This window comes from Pseudophryne corroboree, chromosome 3 (genome assembly GCF_028390025.1).
Source record: "Pseudophryne corroboree isolate aPseCor3 chromosome 3, aPseCor3.hap2, whole genome shotgun sequence".
Classification (NCBI taxonomy): Eukaryota; Metazoa; Chordata; class Amphibia; order Anura; family Myobatrachidae; genus Pseudophryne; species Pseudophryne corroboree.
This window is the reverse complement of record NC_086446.1, coordinates 249,089,642-249,114,047: the sequence shown is the minus strand read 5'-3', so window position 1 is coordinate 249,114,047 and position 24,406 is coordinate 249,089,642. Positions and strand designations below refer to the sequence as shown.

The following is a 24,406-nucleotide window of genomic DNA, read 5'->3' as shown; positions in this document are numbered from 1 at the left end:
AGGCTGCACACAGGCCTCCTCCTCTCTTAAAGCGCCCCTGTGCCCCGGCAATACTGTTTTGTTAAACAGAACATCAGCCTTTTTGGGGTTATTTAATAACTGACTGAATGCACAGATCTTACGTCCAGAACATCTGTAAAAATGAATGTGTTCCCACTGAAGTGAAGAAACGTTGACATACTGTATGTGTTTAATAATGTAAGATAATACTGTTTCCTGAAAATGCAACATTTATTGTATATATTAAGTTCTTTGGAATCTTTTTGGCACCAGCTGAGTTAATACCATTCAGAAGCTTTAACTACACAAAGGATGTTTTTTCTCTGCTGAATGCCTACTTAATTATACAGTGATCTAAATAAAACACTCAACAAATCTGCATGCAAATCTGTCTTTAAAAAGTGAAGTCTGATCACCGTCAAAAAAGACGTAGCCATTGGCTCTGCAAATGTTCTTGCAAGAAAGCGCCTTTGGATATATTTTAATTTTTATGCAAATGAACACTATCCATTTCTCGTGGTTTGTCATCATTAGCTGTTGCTCAGTTTGAAGAAATGCTGATGTAGGACATTATCTAATACGAGAATTGTGCACTGAAGCACAGAGGAGATGAGAGGGAAAGAAGCCATCACTCCCCACAGCATTTCAGGAGACATTTGGTTGAAGACAATAACTGTTCTTAGGCATTTGGCGCAGCATCTGTTTTACATGCTGTGTGATTCCGAAATGCAATATGCGCATCCCAGAGTGATTCCCAACACCCCCATCCCTGGAAGGGACACAGGTATATTAGTGTGAATCTGTTTAAAGGCACGTCATGATGAATTATCAAAAAACAGACATCTAGTATGGCTGGATAAAACCGAGACTTTTCCCACATAATAAACAAGCCTTGTTTCAAAACGATTGCTTAGTAATTTGTGGTATTATTTATTCGTCAAGTTATTTATATAATACACACATAGGGCCTTATTCAGAGATGGATGCTGCTGCGTCCCGCAACGCAGTTTGCCTGTATCGGCAAACTGTGCATGCGCAGAGGCCAGATCGCGCCTACACGGCCTCAAACATTGCTGCCGCATCCCGGAGTAATGTGATTGACAGTGGTGGGAATACGCTGGGCGGTGACGCGGCGTTGGGGGAGCGTGATGGGACGAACAGGTGCGTGCTGAGAGTGATTTCGGGGCGGGGTGATGTCACATGCAGCCGCTCCGATAAAAAAAATGGTGGCAGACTGTCTGACAGCGGTCAACCTTAGTTCAGTGCATCGTGAGACGGCGATACACATGCTGGGCGGCCCCCAGCATGTGAGGAGATGGACGCAGATCTGGCTGCGTATGCAGCGATCTGCGTCCGTCTCTGAATAAAGTCCCTATTCCGTAGCGCTTTACCAAAATTATTTAGTTAGTCATTCGGAGATGTTTTTTGATTGTGGAAGGAAACTGGAATACCCATTGGAAAACCACACAAAAATGGGGAAAATGTACAGATAGGCCTTGATAGAAATTGAAGCCATGGTTTGCAGAGAGGTGCGGCTACTCTCTCAAAGTTATACTAGTATAATTAAGGGCCTGCTTCTATGGACTCCACAGAGAACCCCAAGCTCCAGTGTCCCCCAGATTGGATGAAAGAGAAATAAGGTGAAACAAGCAGTATCTTATAAAAAACCATTTATAGGGGCAGGAGAAGGCATGCAACACCAAATCATACACCCGTATTTACACCCAGGCTGAAGCTGATCAATGCAGCAGAGGGTATGCAGACTTGTGGAACGATGCCTTGCATCAATATTTCACTTCACCCAGCTGGGCACTTATATTAATAAATGTAATTCTACAGACAAACTAGGTTAATAATGTAGCACACAATCTGTTAATTACCAATGTACGGCTTAATTTCTGCCTGGGACAGTAATATAATAATAACTGTAATAGTAATAATAATAACAACAATAATAATAATAATAATAGTAATAATAATAACAACAGTATTTAAATAGACAGTTTTTAAAGGAAAATAATTGCTCAAATATGCCGCTCACCAGCAGAAATATGTGTAAAGGTATATACCACCTTTACTTTTCTGGGAATTTAAAGCAGGGTGGAAAAACGTATCTGGGTAACAGCAAGTCAGCATCACAACCAACAGCTGTTTCACACAGATGCTACACTTATGGTAATTGCCTATGGTTAATTTAAACACCAGGAAGTTAAACTTCACACACCAGATAGCCTCAAACATTATATGTGAAATAGATTGAATATACTCTATTTAAAGCTACAGAAAGAGAACTTTAGTTTGGACTGATAGGCCACCAGCAAATGACTGCTTTGGAGCAGACTGCTTTAGTTCACCCCACTTATACCCCATAAAAACACTGTCCAAAAAACCTGTGTTATTGCCAGGTTGACCCTCAGTGTTAAAAACCCTCTGAGGAAACACCCAGGTCGACAGACCTGGCAATCCAACATGGGTAGTGATGTGTGGAGAGCCAGCTCTCTGGTGCTTGGAGTGGAGATGATGTCACTGCTGTGACGTGGCTTGAAATACGTGTTCCGTGACTGGGGCAAGACCCGTGTTTGCGGTGTAAAAGGAGTAGAACATAATGCTCTATGAAATTGTGGGACAGCCAGAGACACATGGATCAATCTGTACACTGAGCAACAGGCTCTCAATCATGCTCTTTACATTTTGCCTTTGTCAGCGATATAAATATAGATTGTTTGGCTTCTGTGCAAAATATAATTCAATATAGCATATTATATAGCTGTACAGTGTAAAATGCTGTAGTGCAAGGCTAAAGAAACCAATAATGCTGTACATGATTGACACATATGATAACCTCTCAGGCCAATTCATCCCAATCCACAAAGGGATGTAGCTTCACGCAACTATGGGCAGATTAGACAAGTTCAGGCAAAATGATTGGTGACGTACTGTGTTTAGATAGGATTATGATATATGGATGTTCCTCATCACAAACCAATAAGCTCCTATCTGTGATTTAGTAGACGGTGCTATATATATGACAGCTAGAAGCTGATTGGTTGGACAACTTTTCCACTTTTCACTTTAGAAGGTTTGATAGATCTCAACCAAACGCAGTCAGTAACGTAACCTGCACACGAGGTCAAGCGTTCTTACTGAGAGCACACTGCCCTCTGTTGCTGTTTTCATTATAAAATGGAAGAACAATGAAATGTAAAACGTAATGGAAACTGAAGGAAAAATGTAGAAGAAAAAATAAAGCCTGTTTTTTTTTCTTTTTACTAGATTAAATTGTAGACGTCTTGCCTTTACTAAATGTTCCCAGTCTCCGTATTCCTCAGCTGCTTAACATAAATGCAGAGCATTACAATTACAGGCCGGGTGCTTGGTCTTAGTGCATTGCTGTTGTTTTTGTTTCATTGTGTTTTGCTTTCCCCGTCTGATTATATGGAAGAGCTTTTGTTGCAGTCTTTTGTGTAACGACAAATCAGTCAGCACTACAAGAGGCTGCATGTTATAATTTAATAAGAATTCTTCACACAGTGCTAAATTATATGCTCTTAGCTAAGATATCACGGAGTACTTGCTAGTGCTCTCTTATTCACCCTGCATCCAGAAATCACTCAGGTTCTGCTCATTTGCTGAGCTGCAGGAACACGCTAAGTCATATGGCACAAGGAGTTCCTTCTGTTATTCTTAAAAGCTTCTGCGGGCGGAGGAATTTTCTTCACTTTAGACCTGAGCGAGCCTGTTCTAAAATGAAGCCAGCGGTAGGTGAGGTACATTAGGGCTGACTATTGTGCCAAAAGGGTACATTTTATGGGGACAAAATTATTTTTAATGATAGGAGTGCCAGGTTTACAAAATGCATTTTCTCCATCTGGACTCTGCCCTTACTACAAACATCACACATGTACTGTTGTTTTTAAGCTGTCAGCCTCTGGAGCGCTGCTCCTTATGAGGTTTCAGCGAGGGTTTAAGGTTCATCTCCAGATTACAGCTAAAGCCAGTTCATCCTGCATCCTGCGGACTTTAATAAATTAGTGTATCTCCCATCAGTTTCCAAATTATTCTGTGTTAACGCTTTGTACTTTGTATCATTTTATAATTAAAACCCACAACTTCTCTCCTTTCTCTTGGTAATTATTAACATAGGGGAAAGTCAAACGGATAACATGAAGTATTACAGGCATATTTACTGTAATAATCGTTTTTTCTAGTAAAATAATGTGCAGACAGGTGTTTTCACACCCTTTTCACATTATTTTACTTACACATAAATTTATCACTGGGCTTTTGGAGAGTTCTTAAAAATCTCCTCCATGCCCTATAATTGGCATCAGCTCCGCATGCTAATCGCGTTTCCCACACCTCTGATGAGAAATGTGATCAGCCCAGATTTAACAAACCTTAACTGTTAAATCTTATTGGAGCAACCCCTTATAAAATAATGCCATCTTCAGATGGCGTTAGTCAGGGCCGGATTAACAATGGGGCGGGTGGAGCTGCAGCTCCAGGCCCCCCATGAAAATAGGCCCAGACGGTGCTTAGCAAACTTTGGGAACAATATTTTTTTTATTTTTTTTTGGTTACCACCAGTGGCAGCCGGAACACCCGCCCACTCACTCCCCTCACCCCTCCAACCCACCGTGCACTTGTAAACCGTGACCTTGCTAGCGCAGTGGTGCGCACTCCCTGCGCCTCTGTGCGGATCCAGTGCTAAGAGGGAGGCCGGACGCGGACGCGGCGCTGGCTGAGATGGTCCAGCTCCTCCCCTTTACTCACATGTCCTTCCCTTCCTGTCACTGCCTCCCCTCGGGACGCTGCTGTTGCAGGGGTTTACTGGCGCCACATCCAAATGATGGGGACCCGCGCCTGCCGTAGCTAAAGACCGGACCCGCTGTTGATGCTAATGCCGCGGACCCGCTGCTCAGGAAGGTACAAAGTGCTGCCTGTCCTGGGAGGGGGCGAGGGGGTAGGAAAGGTACACAATGCCGCCTGTTTGTGTGTGTGTGTGTGGGGGGGGGGGGGTTAGGGGATGGCTGACTCAACCCTTTCACTGTCTCCCCCCTTCTCTCGTTCTGTATCTTCCCCCCATCTCTCTCTCCTCTTGCTCTCTGTCTCCCCCCTTCTTTCTCTCTCCCCCCTTCTCTCTCTGTCTCCCCCTTCTCTCTCTCTCTCTCTCTCTCTCTCTCACTCCCCCTTCTCTCTCTCTCTCTCTCTGTCTCCCACCCTTCTCTCTTTCTCTCTCTGTCCACCTTCTCATTCTCTCTCTGTCTCCCACCCTTCTCTCTGTCTCTCCCTTCTCTTTCTGTGTCCTCCACCATCTTCTCTCGCTGTAAAAAAGGGTGGTTGCTCCCTGCGCACTTCCTTACAGGAAGTAATAATACAAATAACATCAAGTGATAGTAAAAAATGGGGGGTATTTATTAATTTACAATATTGCAATGTAGATTGTAGATGTTACTATTCACCATAGCGATAGTTAGTATAAGTAATTATAAAAAGGTTAACGCTAAAAACTGAATAAAGGGGAAGGGGTGACCGAAATTCCTAATACCGGTATACACAAGACAAAAACATACATATACATACAAATACACAAGTATCTATTGCACCAAAACGCGCTCAGTGCATCTTAATCTTGTATGCCTATTTCCTGATTACCAGTTGAACTGAGGGAAGTCTGCCGGCAGACACCGCATCCATCCCCAGGAACGGACATCCACCACTGTACACAGGTGACTTCACCGGCCCTTTTGAAGCAAACTCCGGAGGAGGTAAGGATTTCGTTTCCACCTTACTCAAACACCACTCGCAGGGGTATATGCACACGGACTGCAAATCCGCCTGGCAACCATTACAGGGCGCAGTACGGGACTTTGTCTGTATAGGACGAGCATATTGGTACACGGGACCTCTGCATACTGGAAACCCAGGAGGGATTAGTTGTATTTACAATCCAGATAAACGGATATATATTACCACAGGAAGTAAGCACACAAGAGTAAGACGCATTGAACGCGTTTTGGTGCGATAGATACTAGTTGTGAATTTGTATGTATATGTATGTTTTTGTCCTGTGTATACCGGTATTAGGAATTTCGGCCACCCCTTCCCCTTTGTTCAGTTTTTATCATTAACCTTTTTATAATTACTTATACTAACTATCGCTACGGTGAATAGTAACATCTGCAATCTACATTGCAATATTGTAAATTAATAAATACCCCCATTTTTTAGTATCACTGGATGTTATGTATATTATTATTTCCTATAAGGAAGTGCGCAGGGAGCAACCACCCTTTTTTATTTGTATATTCTATCCATAGTGGACTGTTATAGTGCAGCCACGCTCCCAGCAGCACATCCCGCAAAGGATATCCACTGTCACATAGAGAGCACAGTATCACACTCTTTATCCATTTTATCTTGCTGTGCTTCCCTTTTATCTTCCCGCCTTCTCTCTTTCCCTCTGTGTGTCCCCCACCCTTCTCTCTCTCTCTCTCTCTCTCTCTCTCTCTCTCTCCTCCCCCTCTTCTCCCTCTCTCTCTCTCTCTCCTCCCCCTCTTCTCCCTCTCTCTCTCTCTCCCCCTTCTCGCTCTGTCTCCCCTACACTCTCTCTCTGACTCCTCCCCTTCTGTCTATCTCTCTATATCTCCCCCTCTCTCATCTCCCTCCCCCCTCTCATTGTCTCCTCCCTTCTCTCTCTCCCCTCTTCTTTCTCTGTCTCTCCCTGTCTCCCCCTTCTCTCTCTCTCTCTCTCTCTCTCTCTCTCTCTCTTTCTCCTACCTCCTCTTTCTTTGTTTCCCCCTCCTCTCTCTTTTCTCTCTCCTCTCTCTCCCCCTCTCACCTTTCTCCCACCCCTCTCTCTGTATATTCCCCATTCTCTCTCTCTCTCTCTCTCTCTCTCTCTCTCTCTCTTTCTCTTCCCATTCTCTCCCTCTACAACTTCTCACCCGCTCTCTCTTTGTCACTCCCTCCTCTTTCTGTCTTTCTGTCCCCTCCCCTTTCTCTCTCCTCTCTGACCTCTCCCGCCTTCTCTCTCTGTGTCTCCCCCTTATCTCTCTCTCTCTCTTCCCTAATATAAGTATGCAGTTAGTGTTAGGCTGTGGGAGGGGAGGTTAGAATTAGGCTGTTGGAGTGGAGTGTTAGGGTTAGGCACTAGGGTGAAGGTTAGTGTTAGGCTGTGGGAGGGGAGGTTAGAATTAGGCTGCGGGAGGGGAGTGTTAGGGTTAGGCAGTAGGGTGAAGGTTAGTGTTAGGCTGTGGGAGGGGAGGTTAGAATTAGGCTGTTGGAGGGGAGTGTTAGGATTAGGCACTAGGGTGAAGGTTAGTGTTAGGCTGTGGGAGGGGAGGTTAGAATTAGGCTGTTGGAGGGGAGTGTTAGGGTTAGGCACTAGGGTGAAGGTTAGTGTTAGGCTGTGGGAGGGGAGGTTAGAATTAGGCTGTTGGAGGGGAGTGTTAGGATTAGGCACTAGGGTGAAGGTTAGTGTTAGGCTGTGGGAGGGGAGGTTAGAATTAGGCTGTTGGAGGGGAGTGTTAGGGTTAGGCACTAGGGTGAAGGTTAGTGTTAGGCTGTGGGAGGGGAGGTTAGAATTAGGCTGTTGGAGGGGAGTGTTAGGGTTAGGCACTAGGGTGAAGGTTAGTGTTAGGCTGTGGGAGGGGAGGTTAGAATTAGGCTGTTGGAGGGGAGTGTTAGGGTTAGGCACTAGGGTGAAGGTTAGTGTTAGGCTGTGGGAGGGGAGGTTAGAATTAGGCTGTTGGAGGGGAGTGTTAGGGTTAGGCAGTAGGGTGAAGGTTAGTGTTAGGCTGTGGGAGGGGAGGTTAGAATTAGGCTGTTGGAGGGGAGTGTTAGGGTTAGGCACTAGGGTGAAGGTTAGTGTTAGGCTGTGGGAGGGGAGGTTAGAATTAGGCTGTTGGAGGGGAGTGTTAGGGTTAGGCACTAGGGTGAAGGTTAGTGTTAGGCTGTGGGAGGGGAGGTTAGAATTAGGCTGTTGGAGGGGAGTGTTAGGATTAGGCACTAGGGTGAAGGTTAGTGTTAGGCTGTGGGAGGGGAGGTTAGAATTAGGCTGTTGGAGGGGAGTGTTAGGATTAGGCACTAGGGTGAAGGTTAGTGTTAGGCTGTGGGAGGGGAGGTTAGAATTAGGCTGTTGGAGGGGAGTGTTAGGGTTAGGCACTAGGGTGAAGGTTAGTGTTAGGCTGTGGGAGGGGAGGTTAGAATTAGGCTGTTGGAGGGGAGTGTTAGGGTTAGGCACTAGGGTGAAGGTTAGTGTTAGGCTGTGGGAGGGGAGGTTAGAATTAGGCTGTTGGAGGGGAGTGTTAGGGTTAGGCACTAGGGTGAAGGTTAGTGTTAGGCTGTGGGAGGGGAGGTTAGAATTAGGCTGTTGGAGGGGAGTGTTAGGGTTAGGCACTAGGGTGAAGGTTAGTGTTAGGCTGTGGGAGGGGAGGTTAGAATTAGGCTGTTGGAGGGGAGTGTTAAGCTGCATGAGGGAGGGTTAGACTGTGGGAGGGTTAGGGAAAGGATAAGGGGTAGGGTTACTTTACTTACCAAAAGTGTCAGTATTACTTTCGGAATCCTGTACCCAATTGATAGAGGGGCACATATAGACATAGGCACATACAGACATAGCGGAACACATACAGACATAGTGGAGAACAGTGTACATACAGATAAAGACACATATGGACATAGAGGAGCACATACAGACATATGCACATATAGGCACATATGGACATAGAGGAGCACATAGATATAGACATAGGCACGTATGGACATAGAGGAGCACATACAGACATAAAGGAGCACATACAGGCATAGGCACATAAGGACAGAGGAGCACATATATGTATACTGCAGGCCACTTGTTACTGGAATGATTACACACCCCTAGATACTGCCCCACAGCACAGGTCACACACACCCACAGCACAGGACACACCCTCACGTCACTATTCACAAGACCACAGCACTGGTCACACCCACACATCACAAGTCACACGACCACAGCACTGGTCACACCCACGCATCACAAGTCACACGACCACAGCACCCACACATCACAAGTCACACGACCACAGCACTGGTCACACCCACGCATCACAAGTCACACGACCACAGCACTGGTCACACCCACGCATCACAAGTCACACGACCACAGCACTGGTCACACCCACGCATCACAAGTCACACGACCACAGCACTGGTCACACCCACACATCACAAGTCACACGACCACAGCACTGGTCACACCCACACATCACAAGTCACACGACCACAGCACTGGTCACACCCACACATCACAAGTCACACGACCACAGCACTAGTCACACCCACGCATCACAAGTCACACGACCACAGCACTGGTCACACCCACGCATCACAAGTCACACGACCACAGCACTAGTCACACCCACGCATCACAAGTCACACGACCACAGCACTAGTCACACCCACGCATCACAAGTCACACGACCACAGCACTAGTCACACCCACACATCACAAGTCACACGACCACAGCACTAGTCACACCCACACATCACAAGTCACACGACCACAGCACTGGTCACACCCACACATCACAAGTCACACGACCACAGCACTAGTCACACCCACGCATCACAAGTCACACGACCACAGCACTAGTCACACCCACACATCACAAGTCACACGACCACAGCACTAGTCACACCCACACATCACAAGTCACACGACCACAGCACTAGTCACACCCACACATCACAAGTCACACGACCACAGCACTGGTCACACCCACACATCACAAGTCACACGACCACAGCACTGGTCACACCCACACATCACAAGTCACACGACCACAGCACTAGTCACACCCACGCATCACAAGTCACACGACCACAGCACTAGTCACACCCACACATCACAAGTCACACGACCACAGCACTGGTCACACCGCTGTGATGGCACACAATAGGCCCGTAAACAATTTCAGCTCCAGGCCCTTGTGGACCTTAATCTGGCACTGGCGTTAGTAGTAGAGGCTTTGGTCCAGTCCTGCTCTGCCCTACCTGAAATCTGACAGACAGAACAGAGCTGATATCTGTGGTTACCCTGTGTCAAATTAAATAATATAACCTAAAATAAAATAAAATTTATCTCCACAGGGACCTCTGATTGGTGAGCTGCTGTTGTGACCTAACCGTCAGAGCTGCAGTGAAAGTCCCAGCTTGCACCTAATCTGAACACACAGCTCAGCTAATTGGGTTACAGAAGTAGCTCACCAATCAGAGATCCCTGGGTGCAGGTCATTTTTTTCTCTATTTATATTTAATTATCAGGGCCTGGTCAACCAATAGGCTGTTCTGGGGGGGGGGGGGGGGGGGGGGGGCTGCTGCGTCGGCAACAGGGCCGGATTTCCCACAGGGCAACCTCGACATGGAGTCATCCCAAAAATTCTCGCCCTGGTTCCATTCCCAGAGAAGCACTGCGGGCGCGGTGAATGCCTTCATCTACAGTTCGCAGTAATCGAGTGGGGCAGTATGGGGTCAGAAGCTGCTTCAGGTACCTTGGGCCCTAGTCATGTAGTGCTTTGAAACTCAGTAAGCCAATCTTGAAGATGATTCGCCATCTTACAAACAGCCAGTGAAGGGAGTAGAGTATGGGTATTATGTGACTAGAATGGGGCTGGTTGGTTAACAGCCTGGTAGCTGAGTTTTGCACCAGCTGTAAGCGGTGCAATTCTTTTGCTGGGAGACCAAGGTAGAGGGCATTACAGTAGTCAAATCGAGATGATACAATTGCATGTATGACTTTTGGCAGATCATCTGAGGGAATTAAGTGCTTGATTCTGGCTATGTTCCTTAGGTGAAAGAATGAGGATTTGATTGTGGCTGATATCTGATGTTTAAGTGTCAAGCCACCATCCAGGACAACACAGCACCACTGGACTGGGGGAGAAGGGGGGGCGCTGCATCGGCAACAGGGTCGGATTTCCCACAGGGCAACCTCGACATGGAGTCATCCCAAAAATTCTCGCCCTGGTTCCATTCCCAGTGGAGCACTGCGGGCGCGGTGAATGCCACGTGCATCATGATGTCACGTGCCGTTCCCGCCCCCGCTCTCAGAGTCAGCAGAGCCAAGGCCAATATTCTGCACACAATCAGTGTTTGTAATTCTGAATGCCCGAGTGTAAATCCAGTTGGTTGGCTATATATATATATACAGTGCCTTGCCAAAGTATTCACCCTTGGCTTTTTACCTATTTTGTTACATTACAACCTGTCATTTATTTTTAATCTCAATTTTATGTGATGGATCTGCACAAAATAGTCTAAGTTGGTGAACTGAAATTAGAAAAATGTATATAAAAAAATAACTATTATAAATATAAAAATTGAAAATTGGCATCTGCATATATTCACCCCCTTTGCTATGAAGCCCCTCAAAAGTTCTGGTGCAACCAATTACCTTCAGAAGTCACATAATTAGTGAAATGAAGTCCACCTGTGTGCAATCTAAGTGTCACATGATCTGTCAGTATAAACATACCTTTTCTGAAAGGCCCCAGAGGCTGCAACATCACTAAGCAAGAGGCATCACACCATGAAGACCAAGGAGCTCTCCAAACAAGTCAGGGACAAAGTTGTTGAGAAGTACAAGTCAGGGTTGGGTTATAAAATATAAAAAAAATTCCAAATCGTTGATGATTTCCTGGAGCACCATCAAATCCATCATCTTCAAATGGAAAGAACATGGTACCACAACAAACCTGCCAAGAGAGGGACGGCCACCAAAACTCACAGACCGGGCAAGGAGGGCATTACATAAACATAGAAACATAGAAACATAGAATTTGACGGCAGATAAGAACCACTTGGCCCTTCTAGTCTTCCCCTTTTTTTTATCCTTTAAGCAATCTCAACCCTTTTTGAACCTTAATTATTTGTAAGGATTAATCAGAGAGGCAGCACAGAGACCAAAGGTAACCCTGAAGGAGCTGCAGAGTTCCATAGCAGAGACTGGTGTATATGCGCATGTGACCACAATAAGCCATACACTCCATTGAGCTGGGCTTTATGGAAGAGTGGCCAGAAAAGTGATAAAAATAAGAAGGCACGTTTTGAGTTTGCCAAAAGGTATGTGGACGACTCCCCAAATGTATAGAGGAAGGTGCTCTGGTCAGATGAGACTAAAATGTAACTTTTCGGCCTCCAAGGAAAATGCTATGTCTGGAGCAAACCCAACACATCCCATCACAGTAAAACATGGTGATGGCAGCATCATGCTGTGGGAATGTTTTTCAGCAGCAGGGACTGGGAAACTGTCTTGAGTCAAGGGAAAGATGGATGGTGATAAATACAGAGATATTCTTGAGCAAAACCTGTTTCAGTCTGCCTGTGATTTGAGACTGGGATGGAGGTTCACCTTCCAGCAGGACAATGACCCAAAGCATACTGCTAAAACAACACTCGAGTGGTTTAAGGGGAAACACTTAAATGTGTTGAAATGGCCTAGTCAAAGCCAAATCTCAATCCAATTGAGAATCTGTGGTCAAACTTGAAGATTGCTGTTCACAAGCGGAAACCATCCAACATGAAGGAACTGGAGCAGTTTTGTCCTGAGGAATGGGAAAAAATACCAGTGGCAAGATGTGGCAAGCTCATAGATACTTATCCAAAGCGACTTGCAGCTCTAATTGCCGCAAAGGTGGCTCTACAAAGTACTGACTTAAGCGGGGTGAATAGTTATGCACGCTGAAGTTTTCTGTTATTTTGTCCTATTTGTTGTTTGCTTCACAGTAAAAAAAATCTTCAAAGATATATATATATATATATATATATATATATATATATACACATACCTGGTGAGTCAAAAGTTGCAGTACACCCTTGTCAAGGTCGCAGTATGCCAGTTTGTTTCAAAAACTGTGCTGGAAATGGGAAAACTGACTTCGATTCAAGATGGCCGATTTCAAGATGGCGCCCATGTTCGGTACATATCCTAAAAGATAGCCCACCTCACCCATACCTTACTGGAGTATTCAGTTTTCCCATTTCCTGCACAGTTTTTGAAACAAAAGGGTGTAGTGCAATTTTTGAATCTGTATATATATATATATTTATTAACAGTTTCTTATATGGTGCAGCAAATTCCGTTGCACTTTACAATTGGAAATAACAATGATATAACAAAGCTGGGTAATAATAAACAGTCATAGAGGTAGGAGGGCCCTGCTCGCAAGCTTTACAATCTATAGGGAAATAGGCATGGATACACAAGGATAGGTGCTATCTATTGCATTGTTGTCCACCCGATTGCAAAGGTTCTTGGTGGGCTGTATGATATGGTCACACAGCAATGATAAACCGGGGTCGGGAGGAAGGGAAAGTGAAGAATGAAAAGACATGTGAAAACGTGTGGACTGTGCAGAGTGGATGCAATTTGATAGGAAGGTTTATGAAAGTTATGTGGGCAGTTCTGGAATTTGATACGCTTGCCTGAAGAGGTGAGTTTTCAGGGAACGCTTGAATATTTGGAGACTAGAGGAGAGTATTGTTGTGCACGGTAGGGCATTCCACAGAGTGGGTGCAGCTCGAGGAAAGTCCTGCAATCGTGAGTGGGAGCGAGTAATGAGTGTGGGTGAGAGACGCAGGTCTTGTGAAGAGCAAAGAGGTCGGGTTGGGAGATATTTTGAGATAAGTGAAGTGATGTATATATATATATATATATATATACTGTATATATCATACACACATGTATATATATATATATATATACATATGTGTGATTGTGTATGTATAAGTATATATGTGTGCTGCATGTATGGGGCGGCCACTTCTGTATTAGCCTAGGGCAGCTGGAACCCTTAATCAGGCCCTGTTTATTACTAGAGATGTGCACCGGAAATTTTTTGTGTTTTGTGTTTTGGTTTTGGGTTCGGTTCCGTGGCCGTGTTTTGGGTTCGAACGCGTTTTGGCAAAACCTCACCGAATTTTTTTTGTCGGATTCGGGTGTGTTTTGGATTCGGGTGTTTTTTTCAAAAAACCCTAAAAAACAGCTTAAATCATAGAATTTGGGGGTCATTTTGATCCCAAAGTATTATTAACCTCAATAACCATAATTTCCACTCATTTTCAGTCTATTCTGAATACCTCACACCTCACAATATTATTTTTAGTCCTAAAATTTGCACCGAGGTCGCTGGATGACTAAGTTAAGCGACCCTAGTGGCCGACACAAACACCTGGCCCATCTAGGAGTGGCACTGCAGTGTCACGCAGGATGGCCCTTCCAAAAAACACTCCCCAAACAGCACATGACGCAAAGAAAAAAAGAGGCGCAATGAGGTAGCTGTGTGAGTAAGATAAGCGACCCTAGTGGCCGACACAAACACCTGGCCCATCTAGGAGTGGCACTGCAGTGTCACGCAGGATGGCCCTTCCAAAAAACACTCCCCAAACAGCACATGACGCAAAGAAAAAAAGAGGCGCAATGAGGTAGCTGTGTGAGTAAGATAAGCGACCCTAGTGGCCGACACAAACACCTGGCCCATCTAGGAGTGGCACTGCAGAGTCACGCAGGATGGCCCTTCCAAAAAACACTCCCCAAACAGCACATGACGCAAAGAAAAAAAGAGGCGCAATGAGGTAGCTGTGTGAGTAAGATAAGCGACCCTAGTGGCCGACACAAACACCTGGCCCATCTAGGAGTGGCACTGCAGTGTCACGCAGGATGGCCCTTCCAAAAAACACTCCCCAAACAACACATGACGCAAAGAAAAAAAGAGGCACAATGAGGTAGCTGTGTGAGTAAGATAAGCGACCCTAGTGGCCGACACAAACACCTGGCCCATCTAGGAGTGGCACTGCAGTGTCACGCAGGATGGCCCTTCCAAAAAACACTCCCCAAACAGCACATGACGCAAAGAAAAAAAGAGGCGCAATAAGATAGCTGTGTGAGTAAGATAAGCGACCCTAGTGGCCGACACAAACACCTGGCCCATCTAGGAGTGGCACTGCAGTGTCACGCAGGATGGCCATTCCAAAAAACACTCCCCAAACAGCACATGACGCAAAGAAAAAAAGAGGCGCAATGAGGTAGCTGTGTGAGTAAGATAAGCGACCCTAGTGGCCGACACAAACACCGGGCCCATCTAGGAGTGGCACTGCAGTGTCACGCAGGATGGCCCTTCCAAAAAACACTCCCCAAACAGCACATGACGCAAAGAAAAAAAGAGGCGCAATGAGGTAGCTGTGTGAGTAAGATAAGCAACCCTAGTGGCCGACACAAACACCGGGCCCATCTAGGAGTGGCACTGCAGTGTCACGCAGGATGACCCTTCCAAAAAACACTCCCCAAACAGCACATGACGCAAAGAAAAAAAGAGGCGCAATGAGGTAGCTGTGTGAGTAAGATAAGCAACCCTAGTTGCCGACACAAACACCGGGCCCATCTAGGAGTGGCACTGCAGTGTCACGCAGGATGGCCCTTCCAAAAAACACTCCCCAAACAGCACATGACGCAAAGAAAAAAAGAGGCGCAATGAGGTAGCTGTGTGAGTAAGATAAGCGACCCTAGTGGCCGACACAAACACCTGGCCCATCTAGGAGTGGCACTGCAGTGTCACGCAGGATGGCCCTTCCAAAAAACACTCCCCAAACAGCACATGACGCAAAGAAAATTTAAAGAAAAAAGAGGTGCAAGATGGAATTGTCCTTAGGCCCTCCCACCCACCCTTATGTTGTATAAACAGGACATGCACACTTTAACCAACCCATCATTTCAGTGACAGGGTCTGCCACACGACTGTGACTGAAATGACGGGTTGGTTTGGACCCCCACCAAAAAAGAAGCAATTAATCTCTCCTTGCACAAACTGGCTCTACAGAGGCAAGATGTCCACCTCATCATCATCCTCCGATATATCACCGTGTACATCCCCCTCCTCACAGATTATCAATTCGTCCCCACTGGAATCCACCATCTCAGCTCCCTGTGTACTTTGTGGAGGCAATTGCTGCTGGTCAATGTCTCCACGGAGGAATTGATTATAATTCATTTTAATGAACATCATCTTCTCCACATTTTCTGGAAGTAACCTCGTACGCCGATTGCTGACAAGGTGAGTGGCGGCACTAAACACTCTTTCGGAGTACACACTTGTGGGAGGGCAACTTAGGTAGAATAAAGCCAGTTTGTGCAAGGGCCTCCAAATTGCCTCTTTTTCCTGCCAGTATAAGTACGGACTGTGTGACGTGCCTACTTGGATGCGGTCACTCATATAATCCTCCACCATTCTTTCAATGGGGAGAGAATCATATGCAGTGACAGTAGACGACATGTCCGTAATCGTTGTCAGGTCCTTCAGTCCGGACCAGATGTCAGCATCAGCAGTCGCTCCAGACTGCCCTGCATCACCGCCAGCGGGTGGGCTCGGAATTCTGAGCCTTTTCCTCGCACCCCCAGTTGCGGGAGAATGTGAAGGAGGAGATGTTGACAGGTCGCGTTCCGCTTGACTTGACAATTTTCTCACCAGCAGGTCTTTGAACCCCAGCAGACTTGTGTCTGCCGGAAAGAGAGATCCAAGGTAGGTTTTAAATCTAGGATCGAGCACGGTGGCCAAAATGTAGTGCTCTGATTTCAACAGATTGACCACCCGTGAATCCTTGTTAAGCGAATTAAGGGCTCCATCCACAAGTCCCACATGCCTAGCGGAATCGCTCCGTGTTAGCTCCTCCTTCAATGTCTCCAGCTTCTTCTGCAAAAGCCTGATGAGGGGAATGACCTGACTCAGGCTGGCAGTGTCTGAACTGACTTCACGTGTGGCAAGTTCAAAGGGCATCAGAACCTTGCACAACGTTGAAATCATTCTCCACTGCGCTTGAGACAGGTGCATTCCACCTCCTATATCGTGCTGAATTGTATAGGCTTGAATGGCCTTTTGCTGCTCCTCCAACCTCTGAAGCATATATAGGGTTGAATTCCACCTCGTTACCACTTCTTGCTTCAGATGATGGCAGGGCAGGTTCAGGCGTTTTTGGTGTTGCTCCAGTCTTCTGTACGTGGTGCCTGTACGCCGAAAGTGTCCCGCAATTCTTCTGGCCACCGACAGCATCTCTTGCACGCCCCTGTCGTTTTTAAAAAAATTCTGCACCACCAAATTCAAGGTATGTGCAAAACATGGGACGTGCTGGAATTTGCCCATATTTAATGCACACACAATATTGCTGGCGTTGTCCGATGCCACAAATCCACAGGAGAGTCCAATTGGGGTAAGCCATTCCGCGATGATCTTCCTCAGTTGCCGTAAGAGGTTTTCAGCTGTGTGCGTATTCTGGAAACCGGTGATACAAAGCGTAGCCTGCCTAGGAAAGAGTTGGCGTTTGCGAGATGCTGCTACTGGTGCCGCCGCTGCTGTTCTTGCGGCGGGAGTCCATACATCTACCCAGTGGGCTGTCACAGTCATATAGTCCTGACACTGCCCTGCTCCACTTGTCCACATGTCCGTGGTTAAGTGGACATTGGGTACAACTGCATTTTTTAGGACACTGGTGAGTCTTTTTCTGACGTCCGTGTACATTCTCGGTATCGCCTGCCTAGAGAAGTGGAACCTAGATGGTATTTGGTAACGGGGGCACACTACCTCAAGAAATTGTCTAGTTCCCTGTGAACTAACGGCGGATACCGGACGCACGTCTAACACCAACATAGTTGTCAAGGCCTCAGTTATCCGCTTTGCAACAGGATGACTGCTGTGATATTTCATCTTCCTCGCAAAGGACTGTTGGACAGTCAATTGCTTGGTGGAAGTAGTAAAAGTGGGCTTACGACTTCCCCTCTGGGATGACCATCGACTCCCAGCAGCAACAACAGCAGCGCCAGCAGCAGTAGGCGTTACACGCAAGGATGCATCGGAGGAATCCCAGGCAGGAGAGGACTCGTCAGAATTGCCAGTGACATGGCCTGCAGGACTATTGGCATTCCTGGGGAAGGAGGAAATTGACACTGAGGGAGTTGGTGGGGTGGTTTGCGTGAGCTTGGTTACAAGAGGAAGGGATTTACTGGTCAGTGGACTGCTTCCGCTGTCGCCCAAAGTTTTTGAACTTGTCACTGACTTATTATGAATGCGCTGCAGGTGACGTATAAGGGAGGATGTTCCGAGGTGGTTAACGTCCTTACCCCTACTTATTACAGCTTGACAAAGGCAACACACTGCTTGACAAATGTTGTCCGCATTTCTGTTGAAATACTTCCACACCGAAGAGCTGATTTTTTTGGTATTTTCACCAGGCATGTCAACGGCCCTATTCCTCCCACGGACAACAGGTGTCTCCCCGGGTGCCTGACTTAAACAAACCACCTCACCATCAGAATCCTCCTTGTCAATTTCCTCCCCAGCGCCAGCAACACCCATATCCTCCTCATCCTGGTGTACTTCAACACTGACATCTTCAATCTGACTATCAGGAACTGGACTGCGGGTGCTCCTTCCAGCACTTGCAGGGGGCGTGCAAATGGTGAAAGGCGCATGCTCTTCAAGTCCAGTGTTGGGAAGGTCAGGCATCGCAACCGACACAATTGGACTCTCCTTGTGGATTTGGGATTTCGAAGAACGCACAGTTCTTTGCGGTGCTACTGCTTTTGCCAGCTTGAGTCTTTTCATTTTTCTAGCGAGAGGCTGAGTGCTTCCATCCTCATGTGAAGCTGAACCACTAGCCATGAACATAGGCCAGGGCCTCAGCCGTTCCTTGCCACTCCGTGTGGTAAATGGCATATTGGCAAGTTTACGCTTCTCCGACAATTTTATTTTAGATTTTGGAGTCCTTTTTTTACTGATATTTGGTGTTTTGGATTTTACATGCTCTGTACTATGACATTGGGCATCGGCCTTGGCAGACGACGTTGCTGGCATTTCATCGTCTCGGCCATGACTAGTGGCAGCAGCTTCAGCACGAGGTGGAAGTGGATCTTGATCTTTCCCTAATTTTGGAACCTCAACATTTTTCTTCTCCATATTTTAATAGGCACAACTAAAAGGCACCTCAGGTAAACAATGGAGATGGATGGATACTAGTATACTTATGGATGGACGAGCGACTGCCGACACAGAGGTAGCTACAGCCGTGGACTACCGTACTGTGTCTGCTGCTAATATAGACTGGATGATAATGAGATGAAATCAATATATATTATATCACACTAGTACTGCAGCCGGACAGGTAGATATATTTATTATGTAATGACTGATGACGGACCTGCTGGACACTGTCAGCTCAGCAGCACCGCAGACTGCTACAGTAAGCTACTATAGTAGTATGTATAAAGAAGAAAGAAAAAAAAAAAAAACACGGGTAGGTGGTATACAATTATGGATGGACGAGCGACTGCCGACACAGAGGTAGCTACAGCCGTGGACTACCGTACTGTGTCTGCTGCTAATATAGACTGGATAATAATGAGATGAAATCAATATATATAATATCACACTGTTAGGGTCTCCTGCCCTGTGCTGCCACGTCGTCATGGCAACCGGGAGACAAGTGCTAGCGGAGTGACCTGAGCGCAGCTGATACTCCGGTTCGGGTCTTTTGCTGTGCAGTGGTTATAGGCTCTGTGCATGGCAGGGGATCCGGTGCTGGTTTTTGTGCTCACAGTCTGTGAGGTCTGAGTGGGGCGTGGACAGCACCTGCTTTATAAAGCCTCTTCTCAGGGTAAGCAGATGCTGCTGAATCTTTGTTGGTTAGTCAGTTTCTGAAAGTTAGCCAGTACTGTGTAGCTTTGTATTTGTTTGTTGCTTACTGCAAATAGGCCTTGGGATTTGGTATTACACTCTGCCAATCCAGACCTAGCAGTAAGACTGGAGTCAGTCGTTTAGCTTGCTGGGGTTCTGTTACTACTCTGTGAACTTAGCAAGTTTGCGGCTGTATTCTAAGACTTGCCTGTCTAATCCTGTCTCACTGTGCTAGGTGTCAGGGGTCAGTTTAGTGGCAGTAAGCTGAACCTGTGCACTGCAAGTGAGAATTAGGATTGTGGAGACTCTCCTTGTGTCTATCATTCCATCTCGGACCAAGGAGTTTACTGCCACACCCGTTGGTAACCCTTTAGGGTTTTGCTGTTGCCCTTAGCAACAGCATTTCGGGTTCTCTACGTATTAAAACACAACATCTTGCTTTTCCCATCTGAGCAGTTCTAATACAAGGGAGATACCCAGTTCCTTAGCCTCTGGGCTTCTCTGTTCACTTTGTGTGTATTTTGCTAACCTATCACCTTCTGTGTACGTTATGTCATATTCCCCAGTCTGTCTGTAAGTCCATTTGTTTTGCATAACAGTTCTAACACCAGTACATTCCTGCAGGCACTGGAGTGCATAACAGTCCTGACACCAGTACTTTCCTGCAGGCACTGGTGTGCATAACATATTCAGCAGCCTAATACTCCTGTTGAAATTTTGTGGGAATATGGAGCATACCCCTCAAAATACGTTGCAACAGGTGGTCGATCAGGTGCAGGTCCTGACTCGACAATTTAATGATTTGTCCATTAAAATGCACACCTCCCAGGCTGCTGGCGGAGCTCCCGCAGCAGCAGCACCTGCAGGGGTTAAGGAGCCGAAAGTAAATCTCCCGGATCGTTTTTCTGGAGATCGCTCGCAGTTCTTTTGTTTCAAGGAGAGCTGCAAGCTATACTTCCGGCTTAGGCCTCAGTCTTCTGGGTCGGAGATTCAGCGGGTGGGCATAGTGATTTCCTTGCTACAAGGAGACCCACAGGTCTGGGCATATGGGTTGCAGCCTGACTGTCCGTCGCTTAAAAGTGTTGATGCTTTTTTTACGGCACTGGGCATGTTGTATGATGACCCTGACAAGACGGCCTCAGCCGAGGCTCAGATTTCGATCCTTAAGCAAGGGCGAAGGCCAGTTGAGGTTTACTGTACGGAGTTTCGGAGGTTGGCCCATGATACCCAGTGGAATGACCCAGCCCTGAGACACCAGTGCCGAAGAGGTCTTTCTTACCAGATAAAGGACCAACTGGTACAATATCCCTTGCCTGATAGCTTGGATCAGCTCATGCAGTTATCCATCCGGGTGGATAGACGGCTGAGAGAGCGTAGGCTTGAAAGGGAGACTGAGATTTCCTTCCTTCCCAAGGGAACCTCAGACTCTGAGGAATTTTCAGAGGAGCCTATGCAGATTGGGGCTACCCGCCTCTCCTCGCGTGAGAAGACGCAGAGGAGACAGCAGGGGTTGTGTTTGTACTGTGGGAATAAAGGTCATGTGGTAGTATCATGCCCAGAAAAGCCGGAAAACTTCAGGGCCTGAGGGTGATGGGAAATATCCTGTCAGGCCAGAAGTCAGAATTTCCCAAGAAGACTTTTATCATTCCGGTGACCTTGAAGATCCTCGGTCAAACTGTCAAGACTGAGGCCTTTGTGGACAGTGGGGCCGACGGGGTTTTTATGGACCGCCAATTCGCCCTGAAACACTCTGTTCCCTTAGTACCCTTGGCATCGGAAATTGAGATTTGTGGGTTAAACGGGGAACCATTATCCCAAGGTAAAATTACCTCTTGCACTAGCCAGATTTCTTTGTTTATTGGAGCCACACACTCTGAAAAATTGTCCTTTTATGTGACTGTCTGTACTTTTGCCCCATTGGTGTTGGGGTTACCCTGGTTAAGGGCCCACAATCCTCAATTTGACTGGGTCTCTGGGGAGATTCTTAGTTGGGGTACTGATTGTTTCAGGAGTTGCTTGAGCCTTCCAGTCAGGCTCTCGCAGCTAAGTTTGCCAGGATTGCCAGGGTGTTATGCAGATTTTGCGGACGTGTTCTCCAAAAAAGTTGCAGAGGTACTACCTCCCCATCGCCCCTATGACTGTGCCATTGATTTGTTGCCAAATGCTAAGCTTCCCAAGAGCAGGTTGTACTCCCTGTCACGTCCTGAGACTCAGGCTATGGCAGAGTACATTCAGGAGAACTTGGCTAAGGGATTTATCAGACCTTCACAGTCTCAAGTTGGGTCGGGGTTCTTCTTCGTGGGTAAAAAGGACGGTTCGTTGCGACCCTGCATCGACTTCAGGGAATTGAACCGTATCACGATTAAAAACTCATACCCACTGCCTCTCATTTCGGTCTTGTTTGACCAGCTTCGTACTGCCACCATTTTTTCTAAGATTGACCTACGCGGTGCGTACAATCTAATCCGAATAAGAGAGGGGGATGAATGGAAGACTGCCTTTAATACCCACTCAGGGCATTATGAATATTTGGTGATGCCTTTTGGGCTCTGTAATGCCCCGGCAGTCTTCCAGGATTTCATGAATGATGTGCTCAGGGAATATTTGGATAGATTCTTAGTTGTATACTTAGATGACATCCTAATCTTCTCCCATTCCCTGGAGGAACATCGGAAGCATGTACGCTTAGTCCTCCAGAAACTCAGAGACCACCGGCTTGGGGCGAAGCTGGAGAATTTGAAGTTCAGCAAATCGCATTTCTAGGATATATTATCTCCCCAGAAGGTTTCCAAATGGAGGGTTCCAAGGTACAGGCAGTCCTGGATTGGGTGCAGCCCACTAGTTTGAAGGCGCTTCAGCGTTTCCTGGGCTTTGCGAATTTTTATAGACGATTTATCGCTGGATTTTCGTCTATAGTGGCGCCCTTGGTGGCACTCACTAAGAAAGGGGCGGATGTTGCTCACTGGTCTTGTGAGGCTAAAGCGGCTTTTGCCCGTCTCAAAAGGGCATTTGTTTCGGCCAAGGTGCTGCGACACCCAGATCCAGAGCGTCCTTTTGTGGTGGAGGTGGATGCCTCTGAGATGGGTATTGGGGCAGTGCTTTCTCAGATGGGAGTGTCTGATAATCGCCTTCATCCCTGTGCTTACTTTTCCCGTAAATTTTCGCCTGCCGAGATGAATTATGACGTGGGTAACCGGGAATTGTTGGCTATTAAGGATGCACTCGAGGAGTGGAGACACTGGCTTGAGGGTGCTAAGTTTGTGGTCTCAATTCTCACTGACCATAAGAATCTGGCATATTTAGAGTCAGCGAAGCGTCTCAATGCCAGGCAGGCACGATGGGCTTTGTTTTTTGCTCGCTTTAATTTTTTGATAACATATCGCCCTGGGTCAAAAAACATCAAGGCTGATGCGCTCTCGCGGAGTTTTGTTCCAATCCAGGAGACCACCGAGGAGCCGTTGCCCATTGTTTCCCCATCATGTATTAAAGTGGGCATTACCCAGGACCTCTTATCATTAGTCCTTAGAGCACAGGAGCAGGCTCCTCCAGACCTTCCGGTAGGTCTTTTGTTTGTGCCTCCTAGGTTAAGACAGCGAGTGTTCCTGGAATTCCATGCCAAGAAGTCTGCAGGTCACCCGGGTATTGCCAGAACTCGGGAGTTGCTATCTAGGGCAGTGTGGTGGCCCTCGGTGGCTAAGGATGTGGATCAGTGGGTTCGGGCATGTGACATCTGTGCCCGAAATAAGACTCCTAGAGGGGTTCCTGTTGGCCCATTACATCCACTCTCTATCCCATCTAAGCCATGGACCCACATTTCAATGGATTTTGTGGTGGACTTGCCCAAATCCTCGGGGATGACAGCCATCTGGGTTGTCGTTGACAGGTTTTCGAAGATGGCGCACTTCGTTCCACTGGTTGGGCTGCCATCGGCCAGACGCCTGTCTGAATTATTTATGCTGCATGTTGTGCGTCTCCACGGGTTGCCACTTGATGTGGTCTCTGACCGCGGATCCCAGTTTGTGGCCAAATTCTGGAGGGCATTTTGTTCCGATCTCCAGATTTCTGTCAGCTTGTCGTCGGGCTACCATCCGCAGTCTAATGGGCAGACTGAAAGGGTGAACCAGTCCTTGGAGCAGTTCCTCAGGTGTTATGTCTCCAAGTGTCAGACTGACTGGGTTGCTCATCTGTCCATGGCGGAGTTTGCCTATAACAACGCGGCTCACTCTGCTACAGGGATCTCTCCATTCCTTTGTGTGTATGGGCATCATCCTAAGGCCAATTCTTTTGACCCCCTGGACTCCACGCCTGGTGGTTCCTCTGTGGTTTCGGTCCTTAGAGGTATTTGGCGGAAAGTGAAGAAAGCCCTTGTGTTTGTGTCATTAGTGACCAAAAGGGTTTTTGATAAGCGGAAAAGACCCTGCAGCTTCAAATTAGGAGACTTCGTCTGGTTGTCTACCAAGAATTTGAAGTTGAGACAGCCATCTCATAAGTTAGGCCCCCGGTTCATCGGCCCTTATAAGATCACCAGGGTTATCAATCCGGTGGCATTTCAGTTAGATCTGCCCCGTTCTTTGGGTATCAATAAAACCTTTCATTGTTCCCTTTTAAAACGGGCGATTAGTAATCCTTCTTCCAGTGGAAGACCTTCCCCTCTTCTGATACGTGGCCAGAGGGAGTTTGTTGTTGAAAGGATTCTTGACTCCAAGGTG

At 46.8% G+C, this 24,406-nt stretch overlaps 1 long non-coding RNA gene across 1 annotated transcript in view; it reads left to right on the top strand.

Moving 5' to 3' along the window:
* Positions 1-4,651: 4,651 nt before the first annotated feature.
* The window catches only part of LOC135057660 (uncharacterized), a 40,093-nt gene continuing 20,338 nt past the window's right edge, over positions 4,652-24,406 (top strand). Inside the window, exons 1-2 of the long non-coding RNA XR_010244275.1 lie at positions 4,652-4,926; positions 5,659-5,768. This is a non-coding gene — a long non-coding RNA (uncharacterized LOC135057660). The remainder of the gene's footprint in view (positions 4,927-5,658; positions 5,769-24,406) is intronic.